Source organism: Colias eurytheme, chromosome 6 (genome assembly GCF_061535395.1).
Source record: "Colias eurytheme isolate Ceu_HAF_F1 chromosome 6, ilColEury1 Martin Lab GWU primary, whole genome shotgun sequence".
Classification (NCBI taxonomy): domain Eukaryota; kingdom Metazoa; phylum Arthropoda; class Insecta; order Lepidoptera; family Pieridae; genus Colias; species Colias eurytheme.
In genome coordinates, this window is record NC_142985.1 from 3056338 (window position 1) to 3078298 (window position 21961).

At 31.7% G+C, this 21961-nt stretch overlaps 1 long non-coding RNA gene across 1 annotated transcript in view; it reads right to left on the bottom strand.

Annotated features, from left to right (window-relative positions):
• Nucleotides 1–8542: 8542 nt before the first annotated feature.
• LOC149907526 (uncharacterized) overlaps nucleotides 8543–21961 on the bottom strand; it is a 45978-nt gene continuing 32559 nt past the window's right edge. Inside the window, exon 3 of the long non-coding RNA XR_016456837.1 lies at nucleotides 8543–8676. This is a non-coding gene — a long non-coding RNA (uncharacterized LOC149907526). The remainder of the gene's footprint in view (nucleotides 8677–21961) is intronic.

Here is a 21961-nt window from a genome sequence, read left to right on the forward strand (position 1 = left end):
TGGAAAATATTTCATGTTAATTATTTATTTAATCGTCAGAATCAAACTTACACCAAAAGGTACACTCCTTTATTAATTGACTCTACCTTGAAAAAACAAACTTCTAAAAGAAAATACCCACTTTTGATTTAAATATAACAAACTAGTTTAACATTTACTACGATGTTATGTTTGTTTATATCAACATATTATAACATAGTGTCTAAAAACCTGTTTGTATAATATATAGACATTTGCAAAGCATTGCGCATTACAACTTCAATACTAATCAATTCACATCCGTAAGTGGATGCTGCAGAATTATTTACTGGCGTTAAAACAAAGTTCCTTTCTTTATTTGGATAAACTAGCTTTTACAGCGTGGCTTTGCTTGCGTGTTGTAGAAAAAATGTATATCGTTCTTCTCTATTTGTTTTGGTGAGAAATCGTAACACATTTCTTATTTATATTATTAGCTTGGATATGAAAAAATTGCACACATTAAAATATGTTGACAAAGAGTCAGACTTAAATTTTCTTCGCTTATAATTTCGCGAATGTTTTCTGTGTCCTGATATTATGATCCATTAAATAAAGGTATATTGGTAAAATATTTCGATAAAGTTACCTTGATTTCTTGGAATAAATTTTATTCTAAGAAAATCGACATAAACATAACATTTCTATACAAATAAAGCATTTTACTTTTCCCGGAGCTAGTAAATCTAATGACGCAAGCGCAAAGAGAATTGATTAATTAATAAATATTATAAATAATATTTTACCTTATCTGACGTATTTAAATGACGCCACTGAATACCGGTTTACTATAAGTTTTACGTGCAAATTGTGAATCATTTGAAAAATGTATGGGCTATAAAATTTCCCTTCATTTTTTATGATGCATTGGAATGTTTGTTAAGTATAACAATGTAAGTTATAGAAAGTATTTGTTTATTTAGTTTATAGTGTTCTATTTTAGTGCTTTTATATTTAATAGGTTGAAATATATCAAGTTTAATGCGATTTTTATGTTATACTATTTGTCGAATATACGTAGATGGAAAGCTTATCGCGTGAAATATCGTTTTTTATAATCTGTATAAACATCTTATATATAAAATTCTCGTGTCACAATGTTAGTCTGCATACTCCTCCGAAACGGGTGGACCGATTCTCATGAAATTTTCTGTGCATATCGGGTAAGTCTGAGAATCGGCCAACATCTATTTTTCATATGTACCACAGGCGAAGCCGGGGCGGACCGCTAGTAATATTATAAAATAGCTGTAATTCAGTCTACTACAATATAGCAAAATTTGCTTCGAATATTGAATATAGAATTATTGGAGTCTTAAATATATTTTTGTTGACTTGGCATTGAGTCCAAATTATTATCTCACATCTTTATTTGCATTAGATATTCAATGAATAAATTCCGTAGTAGTACGTATAAAAATATCTATTTATGAATGAGGAAAACATAGTCAAACCAAAATAATAAAAAGAGATTTATTGGCTTAGTGTATATTTAGATATATTATAGAGATTCTACCACGGTTAATATCCATAATATGTGTAATATACCGCCGTAGTTTAGAACAATAAGTATTCAGAAACACTTGTAAAAGTTTACACCATCATAAGAAATAGTTTTTTGAGATAAATCGAATAAATATAAGTCTTTCTTATTCTTTAGTTCTTTTAGACCATATATACCTACCGAAGATCACATGCGAATTATTAACAGGCACAGCTTTTGGTAGGCACATGGTTATTGCGTTCATAATATGAATTTGACAGTCAGTTCAGGGCGTAAACAGCTGTCTGGAAATAAGAGGTCATAATACAGCCATTGCTAATGTTTACAAAAGTTTCTTTTCTAATATATTAAAATATAATATACTCCATGTAACAATTTGCTCAAAACAACCTCTATCAACATTTACAACATATTCACTACTAGTGGTCCGCCCCGGCTTCGCCCGTGGTACATATTTCGCAATAAAAGGTAGCCTATGTCCTTTCTCGGGTATCAAAATATCTCCATACCAAATTTCATGCAAATTGGTTCAGTAGTTTAGGCGTGATTGAGTAACAGACAGACAAACAGAGTTACTTTCGCATTTATAATATTAGTATAGATTATATCCTAGTGCCGTATGATAAAGGAAAATTGAAATTGTTGCTATTAGCTTGTTTGTAATTACTCACTGTAGGGACAAAGTTCAGAGAATTGCAATTATCTACACTGGATACAATAAATTACCATGTATTTACAATAATAGAGCACAACAACGACACGAGTACAATTAATTTCTTCTATGAAAAATTTTAATGACGTAAAAAGCAGCTTTGCGTAAATCGGAACGTAATTGTGCGCTATTTTGTTTTATTGCACATTTTACAAGCGATCTATTGTATTGCACGCGCAGTTAACACATTTTTATATTTTATTCAAACATAATAAAGTATCTACTAGTTGGGAAGTGTGCTTCTGTTTTGATTCTTTGTTTTTCCATCGGTTTTGCCGTATTACCATCAGCAGTTTGGATGTAGGACTACAATATTTGAGTATTTTTATGCAACGGTCACGGTAAAGCCCGGTTGCGTCGATAGTATATTAGACAATAATAAATAATAATAGTTTGAAAAAACTAAAAAACACGCTTTTTATAGAAAACCGAACTAAAAAATAGAAAATTTTTATCAAATTAGTGTATTGTCATCGGTCCTCAATAAATCTACAAAGTTTGAACGAAATCTGGCCGTTTAAAGTGGGTCAAAATCGCGCCCAAAGAAGTCGGTTACAAACATACAGGTGAAGCTAATATAAAGCGTGTAAAAAAAAACACACACACACACACCCAGTATACAGGGTAAATATAAAATAAATATTTTATTTACTTTACTATTACCAGTAATTAAAATCCCAAACAAATTCCTTCTGATTTTTCTTAGATAATTAATGTATTTTTTGCTTTGCTTGAGGAATACATTAGCTTGTCAATCCGTTACGATAGGTGAAGGCTGCACGTGTTTCAATACAAACTATTTTCTTCATTCATGTGCGAGGAAATATTTAAATAATTTTCTTAGGGAAGGATTTTCCGCGTAAACCCCGTGTTAGTAGGAATTGTGGTTAGCCTATATTCTGAGTTGGATTCTTGAACTCCATTATCTTGAGTGAAAGATCGTTTTACGCCAGACAAACCTATTAGCTTGGAAATTTGGAAGAGGTGAATTTGTTTCTTTTTTCTTTCTCAGGGTCTAAAGATTATCTGTGCCAAATTTCATCAAAATCGGTCCAGTAGTTTATGCGTGAAAACCATACATACAAACCTTTCCTCTTTATAATATTAGTATAGATAAGTAGATAGGTAATTTTATAACGTTATTCAAACGATCGCAAAATTTCGAACATTATCGTGAGGACCTTTAAAAGTGAAATTCAATATAAACAGCCAATTAAATCGAAGCGAAGAAGTGATTTTAAAGTTAAATGTAAAATTTTAAGCTTTGAGGTTTATGCTCTTTATATTAGTTTAGTATTTGTGGTAATTTTGTTTAAATATTCATGAAGGATCATTTATGTTAATACGAAAGTTGAGGATTCCGATGATGAAATATTTATTTGCCAAATGTTCTTAACATAAAATAAAAATGACCTTTTATTCAGATATTCATGACAGTTATGAATGTTTTTAGAAAATGATTAGTAACAAGTTTGTATGAATATTTTTCCTTAACGATTTCTGGATTGCACTAAGTTTTAACGAAATCAATCGAATATATCGACTGATATCCTAAGAAATTGACATACATACGTAGTTTAAACCGTGATTCAGTTTTTCTACAACAATAACGTTTAAATTTTATCTATAAATTACACATAATGAAATCACGTCGGTTCTCCCACGCCGCGTCGTGACAACGTGTTGAGTTGAAATCATAATTATATTAAAAGTGGTGCAGTGTATATGAAATATTCATTGTTATTCTTTACTATAATATAATTAATATTATGAGTGTTTTACTGGTTGTTGGTTACACCTATATGAGACGTATAGAAACCAAAAAAATTGGTTTAATACCCACATACACATGATCTTGGTTTACTTACGTACTTCCGTTCATGAGAAAGTTCTGAAGTACCTATGTACTTACGAGTATCCATGGCTTTCATTGTTGGAAAAAAGTAATAAAATAAACCACATCAATAAAGTGAGACTGTTTTAGGTTATCATGTCGTTTAAAGCTTTTAAAAACTATAGTTTAATGAAGGTAGTTGTCACTGATAGAGGTAGCCTTTCCAAGAGTTATATTTTGAGGACTGCTTCATATTTGACATATTATATTTGAACAAAGTTAATTAAAAACTAGTTTTTTAATTTTTCTAAAGCTATCATCTAAATCTATATTTAAAAAATATCATTAAATTCTGTTCAGCTATGCTTCAATTATAAGTGGTACTATCACGCCTTTCTTTTAAACAGGTTTAGATATTAATACAGATTAAGAGCAATGCACATTGTATCTTCTACATTATTAAATTAGTACTTTTACTTGTTAATAGAACAATATAGTCAAAAGGCACATTCACGATTCAATAATACTATTTTCTCTTAATCATGTTACTAAAAAAACTTTTATAATGTTATTCTCAGTGTCAGCAGTGGTGGCTCAGTGGCTCAATGGACCTCGAACTTCGAATCGATAAGTCCGAGGATCGAGACCAGGCGAGCGCGCAGGAAATAAATTGATTTTTCAATTTATCTGCGCATGTTGTAACATCACCACTGCTCGAACGGTGAAGGAAAACATCTTGAGGAAAACGACCGCGACATGTCGAAGAATCAAAAAGTTCGACGACATGACGTGTCATCCGCTAACCCGCACTTGGCCAGCGTGGTGGATTATGATTTATGGGCTGTAACCTTATAGTATATATACTGTAATATTTTATATTAGAGAATCTTAACATAAAATATTATAGTATCTTCACCGTGTGTGACGCGCTTTACTCGTATCACTGGGGTATGAAAAAAAGACATCTGAAACTCTGACCTACCCGATATGCACACAAAATTTCATGAGAATCGGTACAGCTGTTTCGGAGGAGCATATAGTAACTAACATTGTGACACGAGAATTTTGTATACAAAAGAGAAGATTAGATAACATATGTATTAACATTTGACATAACAAAACCTCGGACCATTTAAGAAATTCAAGTCTAAAGAAATATTTATGGTCAATATATTATAATGAGGCAATTACTTGTCAATATAATAAATTTTTTAATTCTGAATTCAAATTTTTCACATCAAAAGCAACAGGTGAGGTTTACAGTGGTCTTATTAAATTATGTTTATTTGCTATTGTTAAAAAGTATGATGAAATGTATAGGCCTTTGTTCAATAGAGCGCGATGCTATGTAAGTTTATTACGCTTTTAATAGCCATATTTATATTTTTAATATTTTTATATATTTTTATATTTTTTTAAAATCAATTTTAATAAATTATTTAATCCTCATGGATCTCATCTATTATTTGTGAACAAAATAGTAACACAATCTTTAATATTTTTTCAGTAAATGTTTTTAAATAAAAATATTTGCTGGAAATTTACGAGTGGTAAGAAAACAAGTAAATTTATTAATTTATTTATCAATTATTTCATTAAAAGAGGCTAAGTGTGTGTGTGTCGCCCCTTAACGGCGGGTTACTTATACTTATAGCTTATAGCAAGTAGGTCAGCAGTAATTTGTCTCAGTTTGTATTATATTATTTATTAATTCCATGATTACATAATATAGTAAGATAATATAGGAACTAAGATTATAAATGTAAAATGTGTTAATAATATATGTATTGTTTGTATTATTGTACGTTACTCTTGCACCCGAAAACTTTTATCTAAATGAAAATAAGTAGATCGTTTAACTGTTATATATATCTATTACTCTGACAATAACTTTATATAAAATTATAAGATCTATACATTACGGATCCATTTAATGTAAATCAATTGATGTTTAACGAGAGGAATTATGGCACAATTGTATTTCCTTATCATTAATTTATTAGATGGTTTTATCATAACTCGTTTCCGTGAAGTAACCAAGTGATAAATCTTTATGCAATTTAATATGGTAAATAGAAAAAAAATATAAGTTCAATAAATTATGGTAATTGTTATCGTAATAGTTTGCTATGTGAAAAAATAGTGATTTGTTTAAATAAACTTCGCCTAAATATGTATTTAAGATGCTTATTAGTTTTATTTCCCTTACCATTTCTATTAATTTTGCTTACTTTTCTGGGATTGGAAAGGATAAAAAATATTTTAATTTAAGTAGGTAATGGATGGTAATGGATGATGAACAGAATAATTATTCAAATTTATTTTTAACGAAAGCATAATCGCAGCGCATTGCGCTACGGCACGAAAAATCGCAGAAAAATTAAAACACAATCTTGTTATGGTCAAGTCTGTGGTCAAGTCTTATGACCGCTATGACGCAGCTCACATGAGTGATGAGACACAGGAAGAAAAGATTACAACGAAGTGTTTGTCTAACATGTCACCTAAAATTAGGTGACGCAGGATAAACTAGATTATCTAGCTTTAATAGTCATCTTTATCTTAATATTTTAAATGATAATATTATGTTTTAATGGTAATAATAATGAAGGTTTGTTTAGATTAAGTTATTTTTTGTTGCATTTTCGTGCTACTAAAAGCGACACGTGAAAATCTATAATACCAATTTATGTCACATAGAGTCGTGTTAGTTATACAAGTCATAAGTCAAGAATGGCTAAACGGATTTTGATCATTTTTGATTTGTTTTCTGTAGATTATAATCTGAGATAGTTTATTTTAACTTTTGTACATATATATTTAATGAATACTTAATAAAACAATTACGTTATTTAATAATTTTTAGGGCTTAAATGTAGTATAAGTCATCATTTCCGATGAGATAATGCAATTTTTAGAGCGAAATCCCACTAAGCTTATCAAAAAGATAATTCAAAGCCCTGTGATGGAGACGTGTCAGCAATGTTATTAAAAATTATGCTAAAGAGATTATATTATGTTGATATTACCTATGTTGTTACAGTGTTTAGTATTTTTTTTAAAGAAAGTTTTGAAAGAGATACAATATGGATGATAGATATGTAAAGTTACTTCCCTATGTAAAGTTTTAAAGGTCTATGGAAATAAGGATAGTTATATATCACACAGGATCAATATACTTGTGATACATAGGTATCCTCAGATAAATAAATAATAAATAAATAAATATTATAGGACATTATTACACAAATCGACCTAGTCCCACAGTAAGCTCATTTAAGGCTTGTGTTGTGGGTACTAGGCGACGATAAATATATCGGTACCACGCTGATGTCTGAATATTATCGGTACCACGCTTTAATTTTTCTATTTTAAAAAGTATTCACCAACAACATTAATATTGTATTTTGCATAGTGATTAAACCCAGATCTTAACATTTGTAAAAATACGTTTACCACTAAGCCAGGGAGATTTTAAATATAACGCAGTATCCTAATTGATATTCGATAGTGGAAATATTTCACGAGAATGAAAGTAGGTAGTGAAATACTTAAATAATGATAAATTAATGATTGAAATATAAAATCCATTGGGAACAAATTTAATTAATTGCCGTGATAATAAAACGATTATTCTATTTTTATTAATTTTTAAATTGTGAAATTGCATTCTATAAACACGAGAGACGAGCGGACAGATATATTATTTCGGTACAAAATAAAAAAAGACGTGTGGCACTCGGGGACTGCCGCGGTAAAGCTATTGCATGCTATGCCTTCAAACCACACCTCCGCGCCCGTCGGAGTGGGGAGCGTGAGGTTTTTCGTTACTAAATTTCTGGATTCGGTCCCCGCGCTCAAGGCCCGCGATAGAAGCTATGCAATAGCTTAAAATATTTTGCAAGCAAAAATTATAACTACGCATTCATTGATTTTGCTGACGCTGAGTGCAAACTTCGTTCTGCGAGGACAATAAATATACAAAATTCTTAAATACCAAATACTTAGGTATTTGGTATTTAAGAATTGACCTACCGTATATCCTTATAGTTAGTGAAGCCGTTTCGGAGGAGTTTAATTTTAAAAGTGCAATTTAATTTATTTATACTGTGGTGTTAAACGTGACATAACAACAGTTAGAGCGTTATTTAAAAAAAATTGTTAATAATATAAAAAACATTATAAATGTAATTGAGATAATATGCATTAAAATTAAATATGTAGTTTTATTATTCACATCTTCATAGCTGTAAAAGTAAAATGACCTAACAATAAAACTGGTAGAAATTGAAAGTAACGCAGAGCGGTATGTAGGAGAAAGGTAGCAAGAAAAGGTAGCAAATTTATAAACAATAAAAAATAGAGCAATTGTTTTGTGCAAACTGCAAACTTAGAACATTGTAATTGTAATGAACAAGCGAAAGTTTTCAACTGAAATGCATTGTTCAATCGGGATCAAAGAAACAAGCAAATAGGTAGCAAAAACATAAAATTTATTGGTCTCATTCACTTTCACATTTCTATGGATCGTCTTCGGTAATTATGCAATGACAGGCTTTTGTTCCTGGTGCAGGTATACTTTTGTTTTCTTTGGGCGGTGTTTGTTGTCTGAAAAAATAAAGAATTGTTTTTTTATACTGTGTGTTATGTCATGTGGTGTAAGGTTGGTACGGTCTGTGAGAAATTATAAATATAGTAGGAGATTTTTTTTTATTATTTGCAGTCATGTCACATTTGTGGTAGGTCTACGGTTTATACGGTGTGTTAATAATTATGTATTAGTTAGGATTTTAAGATCTTAATCATCAAATGTATGAAGTGGTCTAATTTCAATTTTTAAATGTTTACGAACCTAGTTATTAGGTACTTATTAAGGTTTCCATTTTTATAGACTGATTTACGAATTAAAGTTATTATTTAAAAAATAAGTGATTGTTTTTGTCTCATTATAAAAACTCTTGTCTTAAAATCCTAAATAGTTTCGATTGAAAGATTCATTGTTGGAAAACAAAGTACATAAAAAACTGTAAACGAAATTGTCAATTCTAGTAAATATAAAATAACGCCGCTCAAAATCAATCCGTCGGTACCCTTTACTAATTTAACGAACAATTCATATTTAAAAACCAAATAACACAATACAAAGGCATCGACAAGCAAACAAACTTTACGATCCGTTTATTGGGGCAAGAATATCGTTTATGAGCGTTTGTCCCACCTTTTTAGTAAAAGTGACAACAGACGGACCCTTCGTATGTAAATAAGTTCAACGAAATGACGCCAAAAAGGACAAGGAAGCATGTGTCCAAACAATGTTTGGCAAATCTAATTTTTATGATGCAAACAAGGTACAGCTGAATAGGGAATTTACAGCATCAATAATTATTGGAACAAAACTTCCCTTTGTTACAATCATTTGTGTTCTCTGAATTTGTTTTGGCCATCACTTTTGCTTTCAATGTGTACGTTTTTTTCGGCTTTGTCCAAATGACAAACTCGATGATTTGCTTTTAAAAGATTTGCATAATTTGGTTTTATGCGTTTCGTTGTAGGACTTTAAATGTTGGCGACAAGAAATATCAATCAAAGAGACAAGAAGAAACATTTACAGCTGATATGAGAAGTGTGCTATGCACTATATAGCCTGGGCAGAATGGTGGACAAGGTACCTAAGGGCCTATATTACTTTAATGGGAACATGGACCGATTAGGTATGGTATTGATTAAGGTTTTTTTATTGACTGTTTATTGACAAATTGAGGAAAATAAGAGATGCTAAAAAATCTGAATGAGCCATAAAAAGGCAATAGCAAATTTCTCATTATAATTACCCGTAATAAGTTAATAAATCTAATTGCTTGTAGGAAGGTATGCAAAATAATTGAAAGGAAATAATAAAATGAAATTATGTGCGGAAATGATAGCAATCTTGAGGATAATTATACTTTAGAAAGATGAACGATGATAAAGCAAGTACAATGGAAGTACCTATATGCGTTTAGTGAAGAAGGTCGTTTACAAACCGGAATACATTACACATTTTCATTGCAGTAGGAATTTAAAAAAAAATTTGCTCGTTTTAAAGTGAGGTAATGTTAAAGAAGTTTGAGTGTTTTATTTTATTTCATGAGTAATTTCAATTACGTATAGCACAGATATTCTTTAGGCCTTTAAATGGTATTAAGTGAATGCTGGTCTATGGGTTTCTCGCAGTAGTTGAAGAAATGTAAACACATTTGATGTTCAAGCTAAAGAAACCCTTTTTAAGATACTAAATAAATAAAAAATACTCAATACTACTGATATACTATTTCGAGAAGTTTGAGAACATAAATTGGGAGTAACACCTCTATCTTTATCAAGAAATATGAATAATATAATATGCAATGTTATATATAACAGCCAATGCAAAAATATAACCAAACCAGACGAGTCCACAATCAAAACATTTGAGATAAACATTTTTTTCGATAAAACCTAATGATAGAAGCAAGGCGGATGCGGTCGAGGACGCTACACCAAAAAAAGCGCGGCAAAAGTGAACGGGGCAAAATTAATGAATGCCGTGTCTATTGTTCAATTATCTATGTTTCATACATCTAAAGGTCGGATGAACAGAATCTAGCAACATGTTGCGTGATAGGTTTAAATGTTTGGCAGTGCATTTACAATTTACGACCATTGTACTTTGTAGGTAATATCTGAAGGATGCAGAGATAGAAATGATCTGTAATTAGGATTTAAATGGTGGACATTTCATTGGTAAAGCAGCAGGTCAGTACCGTACGTAGTTCTATTAGTTCTGCTGGGTACTGTGTAGTTTCATAAGAATTGGGTACTTTTGAAACCTATTTCTGTCTCTGTTTATATTAATAATTCTATGTTCTTCTATGTAGGTAGATGAGGTATGAATCTTCGTTTGCTCTCAAAGGGAATATTTTGTCCATTTTGCCAAAATTGTCATTGATGTTGCAGACGTAATGGACGTAGAATGATATTTTGTGGCATATTATCACAGTATAACAATAATATTGTAATACTGTGATATTATGCAAAGCTTAAAGAGACTATCCAACACAAACATAAACATTGATCTTGAACTAATAGTTTCTTAGATTCGTTGGTTCGAAATAACTTTTCAGCTTTGTAAGTATGTATAAAGAAAATGTGTACTTATGATGCCATCATCTGGTTAAATTTGCAATTTTTCTGAAGGACTAGCGCCATCATATATACTAGATATACGCTGTAGGTCATTGAGGTCGAAAAATACTGTGAAGATAAATGAGTATAATATTTTTCGATGTTATATTTTATTTTCCTTTATGCAATGGCCAATGAGATGCAGAATGCATTCATTTTGAACCGTCTAGACCACATGTCATAGAAATATTTAATCCTCCTTCCTTGTATTAGAATAATTATAATTTGTTATTTATATCTTACTAGCTTTCCGCCCGCGGCTTCGCCCGCGTTTTCAAAGAAAAACCGGTTCCCGTAGGATTTCCGGGATAAAACCTATCCTATGTCCTTTCTCGGGTATCAAAATATCTCTATACCAAATTTCATGCAAATTGATTCAGTAGTTTAGGCGTGATTGAGTAACAGACAGACAGAGTTACTTTCGCATTTATAATATTAGTATGGATGAATTGAATTTTTGTGTGCACTATTTGGGAGATAATGTTTTCTTAATATAATTTGATTAATTAGTATTTATTTTATATTTTCATTGATTGTTTTATGACCTCTGACTATAATTTCTGTTACTCAGCAGTTTGTATGTTAAAAATTATAATTTCTTTTTATTATTTTATTTTTCCGTCTAATGAATTTTTATTACCAAAGTTTTTGTTTACAGATTGCTACACCAATATTTGCAGTCTGCAACTACCCACACTGCCATTAATCTTAATGATACCTTATCTACGACCTGCCCTGCGGCTTCTACTGCAAATAATACTATAATGTTACCATCCATACCCATTTCATTTTCAATTCTAACGTCATACATTTGAAGTTCAATGTCGATTGAAATACCAGAATACAATAAAAATTCAAGAGTACGTATAATCAGAGGTACGTGACATTCGCTAGTACACGTACTGCCGTGTAACATTACAATACTATCGCTCCTTTATGATACAGTCCGAAATCTGAAACATACATAGATGCTTTATTAAAATTGTATCGTACCACCCATTCATAAGAATCAAAATTGCATGCACAATTAAATGCACATACAACGTTGTGAATTAGTGAAATGTGTGCACTGCCTCACGTTAGGACCTTGGTAGGGAAGTGAAAAAGCATCATCTAGTTTTACACGCTTCGCCATTACTTACTTTATTCTGTAGGGCATAGCTCCTGGTTTTCGTTGAGGGAAATTTATTTCTTGGATCATTATGGGTACGGAGATTGCTTTAGAACCTTGACTGAAGTGGGACGTTACTCAGTTACCACAGAGGGCCTAACTGCAGAACAGAAGGTGTTTGTGGCGTAATCTTTCGAGGCTTTGTTACCATGCAAGCGGTTGATTGAGAACATCAAATATTGTACATCTCGGATATTTCAAAGGCTGTTTTAAGTAAAGATTTTCTAGGGATATTTATCATGTATAAATAGAGAACAAAATAGGTTGAATTAATTGCAAAAATTTATGCATGTTCACGTAAAACTAGTTAGCTGATTTAGATATGTTTGGTAGGTATACAGATTAAATATGGATGGTATGTGAAAATATGGATTCAGCAGACTACAGACAGCAGCAGCAAAGCCTCGAGAAGAATTATTAGATACTAGTGGTCCGCCCCGGCTTCGCCCGTGGTACATATTTCGCAATAAAAGGTAGCCTATGTCCTTTCTCAGGTATCAAAATATCTACATACCAAATTTCATGCAAATTGGTTCAGTAGTTTAGGCGTGATCGAGTAACAGACAGACAGACAGAGTTACTTTCGCATTTATAATATTAGTATGGATATGCAGTACGCAGTTATTAATTATGCAGTATGCAGTTATTAATTATAAATTAAATATTAAAGAAACAATACCCTTATTTACTTTACTCTTATAAAGCGATAAACTACTATTAAATTTGATGAGACTTAGGTATAAAGTTCTTACATAGTTACCATTATCTGGGATGATGAAGCTTTCCATTTATAAAAAAAATGCTTCAGTATTTCAGAGTCCCGATTACAAATAAACAAACAACTTATCTTTCATTTAAGCGGATCCGATGCCGTAGATATGATCTCCGCATTAATTGCCAATGTTAAATTACACTCAAGTGTAGACAGCTATAAAAAACTATTTATAGTCATATGAGAGACAGTTCAACATATTATAGGGAAGTATATCAAAAGTTTATTACCGACTCACGGCTAACGCAAAAAGTTTGGCAGACAACCTTACATCGACATGCAAAAAACACTAGCATTTAGATATGCGTAACGCCTTGTTGTCTAGCTTTGTAAGATATCAGATTTAAAATAATAATATAGCTTGTATGAACACTTATTGTGTCGTGATTTAATGTTTATAACTAGATTGAATGATATATTGCTTGCTAGCTGGTACCTGTGGTGTTACTTGCTTTAAATTTAGGAGGTAAAAGGTACTAGTAGCAGTTGAAGTGTGAATTTAAGCAATAGGTATATAGGCATTACTCAAAAAAACATTGTGTATAATTATTATTAGTGCGAAGTTCATTGTTGATTGTGTGTTATAAATAACGTTTCCTATAAAATCAAATTTAGAACAAATGAATATTTTTTTTATGTAATAGGTAATAGGTAGCGTGATGGCAAGCTATCACCACTATCTATGAACCAGAAAAACCTATATTTCAGGGGGATAAATAAGGCTTCTGGGTGGGATAAAGGAAACGCCGAGGAACTAGGAACTTAAAAAGGCGGTTATATGGAAGGTACTCCTTTCTGACACTCATTTTCCAATAGGTCAGAAGTCTTTTGAGGAAGGTCATGATGAATACTTAAACGTGTAGTTGATTAAAATCTAAATGAACATCTTATCGTTGCCTTCATTTATAAATAATTGTAGTTGCTTAATGGAAACATTTAAAAACAATATTTAACGTAGGTTACATTTGTAGTAAATTCATTCTAAAGATCTAATGCATCTGTCGCCCGGGGTCATATCCATTTAATGTTTTATTTAGACTTAGCCTCGCTTAATCTAGGCTTTCTTTATTGGGTTAATTTTGAGACGAGTCCCTTCTAGTAGTGTTGTATTCAGTACTACATATATTCTTTATATTTAGGCCAGTAGTCTAAACAATAAAAGAAGGATTTTTCAGGTCTTTGTGCGGTGATTAGGAGGATTTCTAGTCAGACAGCCAATCTCTGCTGGAGAACTGCATTCTGCAATGTAGGTTGATAACAGACTTATTTCCTTAGTCTTACGACTGTCAGAAATTTTAAACGGACCAAAATAAAACATACTTCTTCATTTTAACATTTAAATAAAATACAAAATTACATAAAAATTGCGCATAATATCAAAAGAAGCGAGATCGAGTGCAACAGACCAGAACAGTGGATCAAAACAAAAGATCCGCGTTTCATTAACATACGACTACCTGCCGAAATTTCTTCGCCCACGCTCTTAATAGTTGTGGCCTCCGTGTTAGCGTTTAGGTATATTGATTATTTACAGTTATTTAGCGATAAATCTTCTGTTTGTTACAATGTTTAGATTAAGTCTCAATTTATCTAGAGCAAGCAATTTATCTAATTTATCTAGAGCAATAAAGCAAGAATAAATATGAACATTTCTTATAATAAAGTCACGATACAAACATGTATTCGTCAAAATTTTCATCGTAATGGGTAAATCATTTTATATGTATCATTGGTATACAGAAGGAGAACTATTTTTAACGCAAGTTATTGTTTTAGGTAATGCTTTTGTATTCATGTATCTCAGTCGACATAATTATTGTACTTAAATTGTTGTAGGATGACATAAGACTACCTACTTCTTGAATGATACTTATCGTATTAAGTGTGCACATATTTTAAGTTCAAAGCGTGTAGAAAATTGCTCTTCCTACTCTTATTAAAATGTAATGAACATTGTTAAATGTCAAAATTGTAATTTAGAGAATCAATGTCGCTTTATCGCTTGTATTATTGTTCTTTTTATATCAATTACTGTATGCTATCGCCTATCCCGCTGGCAGTGTAGCCAATAACGAAGTTTGAAAAGTGTGGGCTGAAGCAATTGTCCAGCCGACATTCGAGCTCACACATAAAATAACAAAGTCCTAAATCAACCTTGAAAACAATATATACATAGAACCATGTAGCTGTAAGGCGCGGCAATGTCATAGGATAGTTTTTGCGGTCGCCCACGCATTATGAAGAATTTGACTTATCCACGAAGGTCGGGCATGCATTGTCTTTTTGTATATATTTATTGTCATATTGACCCTTTTGCGGTAATAGAGATTTTGTTTATATCCTCATTGGTGTTTCCAAGTATGGTGAATACTTAAATTGCTTTGGCAATTTTAACATATATGCCTTTCGAAGCGCGTATATATTTTTTTCAAAATGTATGAATTTTTGTCATGAGAAACAGAGTTCTGCAATATTAGAATGGAAGATCAAAATTTATTGACTGAGCCAGTTATGAAATTAATGCTTCTAATTAAGATGGACCAGAGAGTTCTTTGTTAATAGATGCTGCTAAATTATTGTATTAATTTTAAAGAAAAACGCTCAATAGTAAGAACCAATAGAAGAAGCAAATCTAATCCAAAAATATGTAAAACTACGTCATTTCTTCCTCTAATAAATTAATCAAGACATGGGAGCAATATAAATTATTGTCTATCGTGCTGTACATAATATTTTAATCTTTAATTTTAATACTTTTTCTGTACATAGCCAGGTATATGCAGCCCAAATATTTACTAAAACTTTGACTACGATTCAATTACTTCACCCAAAGGCCCTTTATATCAATTGACGATTACAAAACGTATACATTGAATAGTACACAATTCTAGCAAGTATTTAGAGATATAACACAAAAGGCTGTAAATCTTTTTGACCTTCCTTTGGTACAGGGCGGATACGCTAATGTATGTGTGCGTGCGAAAACATAAAAAATGGCGGACATAAAAACAATCGCAAATTGAAATGGGATAACACTATAATAGCTAAACCGTTCATTCATTGCTTGTTTTGATGTGGAATTATGTTTTTTGTTGGTGGTTTTAGATGCTAAAGTTCAAATGGATATGGATAGCAAATAATGTTTGTACGATTACACTAAAACAGTTGCATGACTCAAAAATAGGGCACAGATTAATAATATGGCCTGCAATTGAAAACTCCATTCAGACGTGATCCATCGTTCTAGGAATAAATAGCCTTTAAAATTTTAAGTATGTTTTTTTTTATTATATCTATGTATACCTAAGTACTTTCATTTCCATATTAGCCTTAACCCGCCATTGGTGACGTGAATTTGACTTACAGCGTTGGTGACCCCGGTCTCACGCACCGGGGTTTTTGACTACGAGTTTATCTGTAATTTACAGTTCATGCTACTTTTCATTGGGATAGATATAAAATTTGATCTTTTATTGTCAATAAAACATAGGTATTTAATAAATCAAATCTCTTTTATTAGCATAAGACAACATATTTGAAACAACTAAAATTGTCAAGTATTTTAACAAAGTTTTTTTAAAACTCAAAAATAAAGCATCAATCTTAATTATTTAACAGTAAAATTAGGCTTAGTCAGTCTTATGACACTGAAAACATAAAATGAAGTAACATAAATGGTAATACTTCGACCAAAAAAAAAAAATATACAATACTAAAATCACTCATCTTCAACAGCCAAACAACTAGAGCAAGTTATTGGTACTACGTGCGATCTGGTTCGAAATTATCTGGTTCGAAGTCACTTCCAGATTCACTTTCCGATGACGTTTGTAATCTGTCCTCATCAGATACTGCTTCTTGCAAAAGAGCCTCGAGACGACACTGATTACTTTCGTAAGACATACTGAAACAGTGTTCACAATTTGAACAAAAAACACGGAATTTCTTGTAAAATATCGATCAAATCTAGCAAAACGCTTACTAATAATAGTATTGTATGATTAAACTATAAATTACAACAATAGCTTTATCAAAATAAGTAAAATAAAAAAAATACACAATAACCATTTTACTTACTTAGTTGGTGACGCCGGTCTCACGCACCGGGTTTTGGCCAAAACTCAGTAACGTGCGCCCGCGTCGCTGTCGTGGGGTAGGGGTAGGGTAGGGGGCGCGAAATTAGGCAGCTACTCGAAATCACAATGCAATTCGATAAACGGTGACAAAAATATTTGGGTTTCTTTAACTGCCCGGTCTCACAGACATATGAGGTCACCAATGGCGGGTTAATTGAGCTTACTGTGGGACTAGATCGATTTGTGTAATAATGTCCTATAATATTTATTTATTTATTTATATTTTGAAAGCTCAAGCAGACACTCTGTTTATTTAATTAGATGATCTTCTAGAATGTTTTGCAAATGTCATAATTTATTTTGATGTCTGTTTCGATGCATTGCAATTGCAAAAGCACCAACATTTATACGAAGCACATATCTAATAGCTTATTACAATATTTAAAGTGAAACTTTTATTACATCGTCTCAAACTTTTTAGTCTGTGTAGCGCATGTCGCGTGTATCGCGGCTGCCGAGTAGGTATACCTAGGGCCTTAGACAAAGTAACAATTACAAAACGATAACGAAGTTAGAAATCGCAAAAATGTATGGGATTGACATTAGATAGACCACGTGATCTAACGCGGCGTATGTCAATCCCATACATTTTTGCGATTTCTAACTTCGTTATCGTTTTGTAATTGTTACTTTGTCTACAGGCCCTAGTCGGCAGCCGCCGACCGTCACGCGACATGCGCTACACAAAGCAGTGTTCGGAACCGTTCGAACAGTTTCACTTTTACCGTGGTTTCATAAAACCACACAACATTTTTTTTTTAATGTATCTTTATACGAACAGAAATAACTTTATTAGTTGGATATTATAAATATATTAAACTCTATCAGGAGTTATACTTATTTCTCTTATTAGGTACCACAAAAGACGTGTAATTCATTTATTTTGTAAACATTTGTAAACCAGAAGGAATATTAACTCCAGCCTTATTTAATGCAGCTTATTTCAAGCTTTCCATAACAATTATTCAGAAGACATTTTTTGAATGCAAATTTAATGCGATTTATCTTGCTCTTGATTTAATTTCGATAGACGTTAGTTTCCTTGTCACATGAAGACTTCACACGAAGCTGGCCTTGTGCATGGAGCGACGTAATGATTCGTAATTGTAGGAACGTCGGAATGCCACTATCAATCGTGTTCTCTGTGTGATGATGTATTTGTTTCTGCTTTTTAATAGAGAAATGAAGAATGTTCTAGTTGGTGAAAGGACAATGTTCTCTTGAGCAAGATTTTTCTCAAGGAAGAGATCGGTCCTTATCACTAACCTATAAAAGTTAGGAGAGGAAAATACAATATTTTTGCTTGAGTTTCATTTTCAAATGTTATTTAAAAGAATACTTGTGTATTTTGGCCATATTCAATAGATTTAATGTTAAATAAACAAGATTTTTGTTTCAGCAAATGTTTGTCTAACAACACTATCTTCTACCAATTTAAGAGTCACTTATCAAAATATTTCGAATCTCCAAACAAAAATGTACGATTCACTAATATATATTTAAATTTATTTAAAAAATACTCTAGTCATAATCACGAGCATATAAACTTATCGAATCTTCTCAATCTCAAGTTTAATTAATAACAAAACTAACCTTGTAACATTGCATATGATCATGAATGTATTATGTACGTAGCAATCAGCCTGATCGACAGGATAATTAAGAATTGTTTAGATTCTGCCTGCGAATTAAGTGAACATTAAGATAATCTCAAATTGGTAAAGACACTCCAAGGTCTGGTTACAAGAGGTAAGGATGCGCTGAGAAAGGACGGAACGTACATTGATTGATGCAAACTGGTTAAACGCCTTGCGCTTAGGTTTAAATGTTGATAGTTTTTTGCGACTATTCTATAATATTGAACAATATTATAGAATAAACTTTTTTTAATATGCTTTTTTTTAAAAGACTACTATAATAATGATTTAAAGAAAGCTCAATCTCGTTGAAGTGAAAAAAGAAATTTGAACTAAGTATAATAAAATTTCAGCTCAACAACCAATATAGCACGTTCAACAGATTGTGGCATTTTAAAACTGAATGCATGCTTAAACTTTAATCACATATCCTATTATAGATATCTATCTGTATAATATCACAGTATTTTGTGACACATATTCAAATTAACTCTTTGATTGATTGACATAATATAAATATAAATCAATTTTTGTGTGTTTGTCTCGCAAAACCTCAAAAACAACTGGATATAGGTATGTGATTGTCTTTTAAACTGTTCTTTATTTTTGTTACGAGGATGTTACGTAAAAAGTAATAAAAAATCAATATATGAACTACATCCATGACCCAATGCAATTCTACGTTACCTATAAATGTCACCGAAAAATTGTAAACAAAGTTAGATTATAATTATTACTAGCTTTCCGCCCGCGGCTTCGCCCGCGTTTTCAGAGAAAAACCCATTCCCGTAGGATTTCCAGGATAAAACCTATCCTATGTCCTTTCTCGGGTATCAAAATATATCTATACCAAATTTCATGCAAATTGGTTCAGTAGTTCAGGCGTGATTGAGTAACAGACAGACAGACAGAGTTACATTCGCATTTATAATATTAGTATGGATTGTATGAGATTGTAATGTATAGAAAAATTGTTTATTTTATTATCTAGGCTAAATAGATATTATTCCTAGATATAAATAAAAGTGAAAATGATTTTTTATAAAGAAATTTAGCTTCAATATAATAATTATATAAATTTAATGATCGACCTTACATCTTGTACCTACATATTTAAATGAAGCTGTAAGCAATAATATCTAACTGCTTGAATCCGGTCGTAATAAAACATCTTATGAGGTTTTAATTAAAAATACACACACAATCCATTTTTCGATGTAGGTAATTCAATTATTTTCAGAGATTCATTTAAAAGTATAATTATCTCGGAATAAGATCTTTATTAAGTCAATTATTTCGTTAAATGCGCCTTGTGAGATTTGATGGGAATTGTTTTTTTAACTATTATTATGATATTTAATTATCTGTCCATAAACTTATTTATAGGTGAGTATATTAAGTTTTTCATTATATTGAATCAAAGCAATTTGAGGTTTCGATATCGCAAATTAAAATTAATAGTCAAAATTATTGACCCACTTGATAACCTTTCAGTCTTTGAAATATTCCTTTCAAATTGTTTTTTGCATAAGAATCCTAAAGAACTTTGCTGTTTGTTTTCTTTATATTTCAAACAACAGAGGGTGTATCTGCAGACTATACCTATGGAGAATTGGATATAAACCTGAAATAAACTGCAATTATCGTTTTAGAATAAATTATTTAGCATGATAACATACAGCGAGAAAAACGGCACGCCATTAAAAAACAAAACAGTATCTACCTGCAATCATACCTCCATCAACTAATGATAGAAAAAACCCTTGACATTTCACAAAAGCATCTCGACCTCGGTTGTACCTAAACAGATATATATTTACCATCTAAGAGAAGTCATCACCGTATTTACTATGAGCAATTAACGTTCCAACGCTAGCGAATACAGAAGGACGCGCTCGACGGCTGAATTGATGGCCGGTGGTTGTTTTACAAATTGGCCGGGTAATACTTTGTTGGCGGCCTTGGTCGCAATTGACATTCCATGCCCTTTCTTCCACCTTGCTCATGTCTTCTTGAACGGTGATTGCATACGTGAGACGTTATTAATATGCCACGCTTCCCTGCTGGCCAAGGTCGCGTCTATGTGCGAACCTTTATTTTTGCATGCTAGAACACCTTCAACCTTATGTGGTTGTGCTAAAATTTGTTTTCGCCTGTCCGTGTTGATAGTATTTGGTACGTGATCAGATTTTCTAGATAGCAGTGGCATCTGTTGTCCGAAACGGTGTGGGCTTAGCGGTGTTTAGCCGTATCCTAGACACGATTGATAGATACCTTTTTTTTTTTTTTTTTTTTTTTATAGTGGGGAAATCTTCCAAAGATACCCACGGCCCCCGGGGAAGGAGCCGTGGGTTATGTCGGATTCTTACCGACTAAAACCCCACTGTGTTCCGTCGAGCCGCTTTAATGATGGGGCCGCGGGTATTTGTTAGAATTCTTCCGCGACGCGATTGATAGATACCTAATTAAAATTAACACTCTGACTGTACAAATCGTGAATTAAGTTCGGAAGGATTTTGTGATTGGTACTTTAAGCTTAATTTAATTTAATCTAAATAATTAGCATACTCAAAAACATTAATGTCGTGGATTTTAAGGAAATGTACATCTTTTCTTTTAGGGCCGGCGTGGATATGACGCATGTTGTATTTAATAGAAAAAATAGGTTATCACTTTACTAGCAGCTTGTGATAAATAGTAATTTCCTATTAACTTAATAATAGTTTCTGTATATACTATTTTTTATTTACTTCAACATAATTATATGCTTCTTAAACACCTATAAATAGAAATAATAAATTACTATTTGTTTTGTTTTTATTTTTAAATTATAGAAAAAATGTATTGGGCATAATATGAAATATCTCATATCTCAATGTAAATTAAACGCTTGTCCAATTATAATATATCTTTTTGGACAGGAAATTAATGTTGACTTGTTATTTTAATGTTACGCTGTCAAACATTATAATAC